Below are 7,011 nucleotides of genomic sequence, written 5' to 3' on the forward strand. Positions count from 1 at the left end.
GATGGATTGCAACTGAGCAAAGGGTGAAACAAAAAGGTATTAAAAAGGTAACAACATATGATTATTTTAGGGTTGAGTAAATTTACTTCTTGGTTCTTTTTAAAGACAATTCAGTAAAGCAGGGGTGTCCAAACTTTTTTCATCAAGTGCCACATATCTAAACACAGACAAGGCAGAGGGCCGATCGAGGGCCGTAGACTGGAGCTCAGTACAGTGAATAACTGAAATATGTGCATGTTTAACACGTTAGAATGAGCCATCAGTCTTTATTCATGCTAAGATCCTTAAAACCACACACTAAATCTTCAATATTTGCTTTATCAAGCTAGATTTAAAAAAAAAAAACTTGCAGTAGAAAATAAATTTTTAATTGATGCAAGGCAATATGGGTCATTTCACCGAAGCCTGAGGGCCAAGAAAAATTTGTCTAAGGGCTGTATTTGGCCCCCGGGCCATAGTTTGGGCATGCCTGCAGTAAAGTGTATTTACCTTGTTGACATGTTTCGGCTGCTGCTGCATCTTCAGAACTGTCCCCGGAATTGGTGGTGATGTGTCGTGTATCATCTGTGGTTACTTCCTGTAGACATGGTCAGCCTGATGGACCTGGAAGGTCGCTCAGACTCACCACACCTCCTGTTGCCCAGTGTTCTCTGGAGGAGGGTGTCCCAGGTGTGTGAAAGGAGGAACGCTCCATCATCCCGGTTAATGCTGTCCATGCCTCGTTTCCTGATTTGAGTGGTCTCTCTGATCCAGTGTTTGAACTTGTTGTTTTACGATCCAATGACCCAAAATGACCCAAAAAACCCAAGAAGTTAAAGTACATAAGAAGAAAAAATGAACATCTTTGGGTTGAGTAAATCAGTTTTCAAAGGTACACTGTGTAACTTTTCTGGTAGAGGGGCCACCACCTGCTTAACTCTGCTGTTTTTTTTCCTGAAATGTTCTACAGTATAGCATTCAATATAACTATCTTGATGGAGACAAACAGGGCACATCAGGAGGCCAATTTACTGATCAGATCTGTGGAGAAGGTGGCCAGCTCAAGGTAGCGATGCATGATTTTTTTGGTAGATTTAAGAAACAAAAACACAGCTAATTACAGAGATAGAAGAAGATATTTGTTTAATGCTGCTGTAGAACATTCAAGGCAAAGCAATAATAGCAAACTCTCTACCAGAAAAGTTATACAGTGCATCTTTAACTTTAAAATTGCCACTTAGTGATGTCACAAGGTTGGACACCAGTGGTGCAGAATGGGGGCCTCACTACAGACAAATGTTGGCAAGCACATCAGAAGTAGCGATATAGTTTGTTTTTAAAAATGCTGTGCTTTTTTGGGAGTATAACCTCTGCAGATTATTATTTTGTGTTCAGTTTGCCACAGAACTGAATGTCTTCCTAGAGACATTTCAAGTAGCTGATTTTCATTTTCCTCATAATCAGCCCTTTCTGAATAATCACAAGTATGTATGGAGAAGTGGGCGGAGATGGGGGTAAGGTTTTTGTCAACACAAGCCTCCCACTCAGGATAGTAGTGGATTACTTAAAGATGCATCAACACTGAAAGCTCATGATAGTCAACGTCATGTTATTTTAGAGCACACTCCATCACAATAAGTTTCTATCCAAATAAAACGCAACAACTTAATACTTCTATACATTTTATTTTTTATATCGTTTGGCTAGCAACATTTGCACAGCATGTGAAATGACAATTGGAGATTTGTTTCCATGGACACGAGCACAAGCAGGGCCAGTTAATGGTACAGAAGATTTCATTAAGAAGCATCCCATAATATCTGCCCTTATTCATTTACACTAAAATCCCATTTGTAGCTCACATGCAGTTAAAAATGATTGATACCTTGCAGTGACATCGCTCTGGGGGGTAGGGGTACTGCATGTATGTCTATGGCAGTTCAGTAGTTCCCATGGTGACACAAAAGGAAATACTGCCTGATAAGTTTTTAGAACTCAAGGAAAAATACAAAAGAGCCTGTGAGGGTAGGGTGACCAGGTTTTCAAAATAAAAAAACCTGGGACATCCCTGGTTTGGGCTGGTTGGTAATAATAAAATGGTGAAACGAGTGCTAATTAAGTTGAATTATTATGCACTCAGCACTAATGTGAGTCAGTATAGTCACATTTTCTTTGTGTTTTGGTTATTTTTTAAGCAGCTTTTCTGTATTTTACCTATACAAATGACAATTTTTGCCTCTCTTTACTATTGGCAGGGACATCTGGAACATTTCTTGTATAAAACTGGGACAAATCACTGGTTTTGGATGAGGAGACAGGGCTCAAAACTGGGACTGTTCTAGGTAAATAGGGACGTCTGGTCATGCTATGTGAAGGAGGCTGGATTTTCAAAAAAAAAGGTGAGTGTGACAAACTGAAATCTGTCGGATAATGCGGATAGTAGATAGTGAGGGTAGGCTGACCAAATTTTCAAAGTAAAAAACTGGGACATCCCTGGTTTGGGTTGATTGATAATGACAAAACTGTGAAACGAGTGCTAATTAAGTTGAATTATTATGCACTTGGCACTAATGTGAGTCAGTATAGTCACATTTTCTTTGCGTTTTGGTCATTTTTTTAAAAGCAGCTTTTCTGTATTTTACCTAAACAAATGACAATTCATGCCTCTCTTTAGTATTGGCAGGGACATCTGGAACATTTCTTGTATAAAACTGGGACAAATCACTGGTTTTGGATAAATCTGCTGGGACAGAGGAGACAGGACTCAACACTGGGACTGTCCAGGGTAAATATGGACGTCTGGTCACCTAAAAATGGTGAGTGTGACAAACTGAAAACTGGACAATGGTAGCCAGCTTGTAACTCTAATGTAATGGGAGAGGGACTTGTTTAACAGCACGAATCAACTCTCTTGTAGTTTCAACCGAGTCATTTATGGTCAGATTGATCTTAAACAAAGTTCAGATTAAAGTCTAACTGGAGTAACAGCGCTTCAGACAGAGCAGTGCCTCTAGTTAGCTCCACTCCCCACAGGGAATGTTGACAACGTCAGCCGCAAAGTATCAATTTCAAAGTGTATCAAACTGGTGGCGGTACAAAATCATGCAAAACAGCTGTGGTCGGCTGCTGTCTTGTGGTCGCCGTAGAAGCTTTCACGAGGCTTGTCTTTCCCTTTTATTTGGTTTCGTCTCTTGTGTTCACTTCGGGAGGCACGCTGGAGATTTTTAGTGGAACTTTTGCCCACGGCAGTTTGACATTAGCAAATTAGCCAAAGCCCTTGAATTACTACAAAAACATTAAGACATTGGTGTGAGAGTATGTTAAATATATAATAGAAAAAGTATTGTGTTTCACTGAGGCAGTAGTGGATGAAGTACTCGATTTTGTTACTTAAGTAAAAGTACAAATACAAGGACAAGACGTTACCCAAGTAAAAGTAAAAGTATCACATGAAAAAATCTACATATGTATACTTGAAGAGTAAAGTTTTGTTGTAAAGAATTGTTTTGTTTTATTGTGTTGGAATGGAAACTCAAATTAAATGTGCTAAAAAATATTTTTTAAAAGCCATTTCAGCAGCATGTAATGGAATAGAAAGTACAGATACCTGCTCTCAAATGTAGTGAAGTAAAAGTAAAAAAGTATCCACTCTAAAATTTACTTAAAGTGCAGATATCTAAAATTTGTACTTAAGTATTGTACTTTTACTTTTGTACTTCTTGTACCTTCCACCACAGATCCAGTTGAAATTGACATCAGGCTTTGGAGTAGGTCTCAAAAGATGATTTTCGAACAAGATACAGAATTCATCTCGAGCGTTTGAGTGGGCAGAAGTCTCCATATATTTCTAAGCAATGTTATCAGCTAATGGATTATGCAGTAGATTTCCTTAAAAGTGTTGATTGGTGGATGGGCATTATTTAAACATACACTACGTAACCTTTAAGATGGACAGTCTGCTACCTGCTTGTCTCCATGCACATTATAGCAACTTATGTATTTTGTGTTTATTTGAGTGCAAGTGTTTTTATTGCTCAAAAATACCTCAAAAGACATGTATTCAGACAGTTAGCGCCGTCATGCCTCTCCACAGATCTGACCAATACCTTACCATACCTATCATACAATAACACTTCATGCAGACAAGCAGATGACAGACCCTCCAACCACAAAAGTTTCATATTGCATCTTTAAATGCTCATATTTTTAGTTGGCTAGAAAGAACTCAGCTTTTGGCAGTTTCTTAGCAGGTTAAATTGTGCATCATTGTCCTCCAGAGTTTTTTTTACGGCAAGCCATTAGGGACAAACTTGATATGATTATACATTCAGTAAAATGATGATAGCATTGTGAACAGAACACTAAAAACAAAAGACCTGTTCTACACTCCAGTGGGCAGTGGCGGGCTTCCCTGTTCAGATGAGTCGGCAGTACTTTACACAGTGAAATCCTAAACAGTCTTTGCCAACCTTTGAGCTCAACATGTGAAATGGCAGTTATTATTAGAGGATGACGATATGTAGTTTTTTGGGGGTTTCTTTCATGGCTGATACCAGTTCCCAGATTCGAAAGCGACACTGTTCGATACTGATTACCGATACTTTAGTGGCTGATACGGATGCAGGTTTCTATCGTTTTCACCAAATTCTGTGCTATAAAGTTATATGAAGTTAATGTCTTTGTGTATTCTCATAATCAGATTGCTGAGGATGATATCTGTGTATTTTTCATACAGAGGGAGGTCCCTCCATCCTCGAGCCACATTCAGAGAGACGTTTGTGAAGCCAAAGAGCTCATTGGTCACTCATCATTTTGAACAAACTTTCTGACATTTCATTGATCCTGCATAAATCTGGGCTGGATGATATGGCCAAAAAAATCAAATTTAGATTTTTTTTTTTTTTGAAATTAAAAACTTGATTGAAATGAATTTGATTAATTTGATTCATTGCCCACCCCTATCCCTGTGATTTTTTCCCCTCTTTTTTTTCTTTCTTTTAATTCTGATAGGCACAGGCCAGAGAGTCAATGATTGGCTAATCCACCTATCAATCACACCCACCTAAACTCAGCTGGTCGACGAAAATACGCCTATACTTAAGACAACAGCCAATATTCTTTAAAAAAAAAAAAAGCATTGGCTCATTCATGTACTGTGTTCATAATACACATAGAAAACACTGACTACTGGAAATTGCTCATTTAACTAATTTGAGACGAAAAAGGTGCATTGCGTAACTTTTCTATTGGAGTGTACACTACCTGCTGTCTCCATGGTGATCTCACTGCTCTTGTGCTTTGTTTGGAAGCATTAAACTTTTTTTTTCAGCATTTATTTCATCACAGGCCTTTTTATTGCTCCAAAATACCTTAAAAAAAAAAAGTCCATTCTTTTTACTGTCCACAGATCTGACCTGCTGATCTGCTCGTCTCATTGGAGCTGGATGTGTTTAATGTCAAATTTTGTTACTTAAAGGTGCAGGTGCAACTTTTCTGGTGGAGGGTCCACCAAATGCTTTTCTCCATGGAGATGTTATTGGTTTGTCTTTCACAGTATGGTATATCTATCTTCATGAAGATCAAACCAGACCAAGTTACAGGTCAGATCTGTGGAAGGGCAAGCCTGCTAACAGTCAGAATGCATGTTTTTCTAATTATTTTTTGAGCTATAAAACCACTTGTTTGTTGAATAAATGTAAGATAGCGCTGTTTAAAAAGTCATACTGTGGAACATATCAGGCAGAGCAGTGATGTATCCATAGAAACCAGCAGGTGATGCACCCATAACCTAAAAGTTACACGGTTCACCTTTAAAGGAATTCAAATACAATTTTCAGTCTCTGCTCTTGTATCGGCGAATATATGAAGCTATAGTATCGAAATCAGTGTCGAAACTGAAAAAACTGGATCAGTGCATCTCTATTTGAAACCCATATTTTGAAATTTCATAATATTAGTGACAGTTGAATGTAGAGACCACCAGTAGCATGTAATGTTTTCAAAGCTTTTTCATGCAGGACTACACAGTGAGTGCCTATCAGATCCTGTATATATAATGTACATGAGTCCTTTGTGTTTACACATATGTACAAGTCTCCAGTGCCCCGTGGGCCCAGTCCTTATCCAGGCTGAATCCGCAGCTCGTGGCCCAGTCCGGGTGTGCCGTGTGGGGCCTTGTCACGTGGAGAGGTGGTGGTGATGGTGGTGGTGGAACATCTCAAGAGCCCATGAAAAATGCATGAATGTAGCTCACCTCACCGAAACTCTTCTTGAATTCCTCCTAGATCTGAAAGTAAAAGTGGAACATGAGGTATTATGTTTTAATAGTCGTGCAGTGGTTTGTTGGAAGATTTTAAAGCTGCATTTTGTAACTTTTCTGGTGGGGGATCCATCAAATCCACGCTCACAATCTGTATGCCTGTTTTTAAGTATTTTTGAGCTATATAACCACCTGTAATTTAATAATATAAGTAGAGTTGTTTAACGTCACACTGTGGAACATTCCAGGCTGAGTAATGTCATATCCATAGAAACAAGCAGGTGATGGACCCCAACCAAAAAGTTACACAGTGCACTTTTAAAGGTACTTGTTCTACTCTATAACTTAAAATGTGCACTATTTCATTTTTGTGGTGCTGGTCTGCATGGAGATTTTATTGTCTAACCTGGAATGTACCACAGTATGGCATTAAACTTTTCTAACTACAGAGAGATAAGCAGAAGATCCCACCAAGTGAAGTTACAGATTGGATCTTTGGAGTAAATGGTGCATGGTCACATTTTTATATAGTGCTTTTCCACCTTCAAGGCACTCAAAGAGCTTTACATCAAGGAACCAGCTGAGCTACACATTTTTATGTTTCTGCCCAATACCATACTGTGGAACTTTTCAGACAGAGCATTCACATCTCCATGGATTTTCAAACAAGGGTGAAAAATGAAAGAATGACTGAAAATAAAAATATCATAAGACAGCATAGAGCGCATGTGAAAATGGTAATATGAAATTAGAAGTCTCACATCTTACCATTG

The sequence above is a fragment of the Boleophthalmus pectinirostris genome, unplaced genomic scaffold (genome assembly GCF_026225935.1).
Source record: "Boleophthalmus pectinirostris isolate CB_2022bp ecotype Guang Dong unplaced genomic scaffold, ASM2622593v1 HiC_scaffold_6, whole genome shotgun sequence".
Classification (NCBI taxonomy): domain Eukaryota; kingdom Metazoa; phylum Chordata; class Actinopteri; order Gobiiformes; family Gobiidae; genus Boleophthalmus; species Boleophthalmus pectinirostris.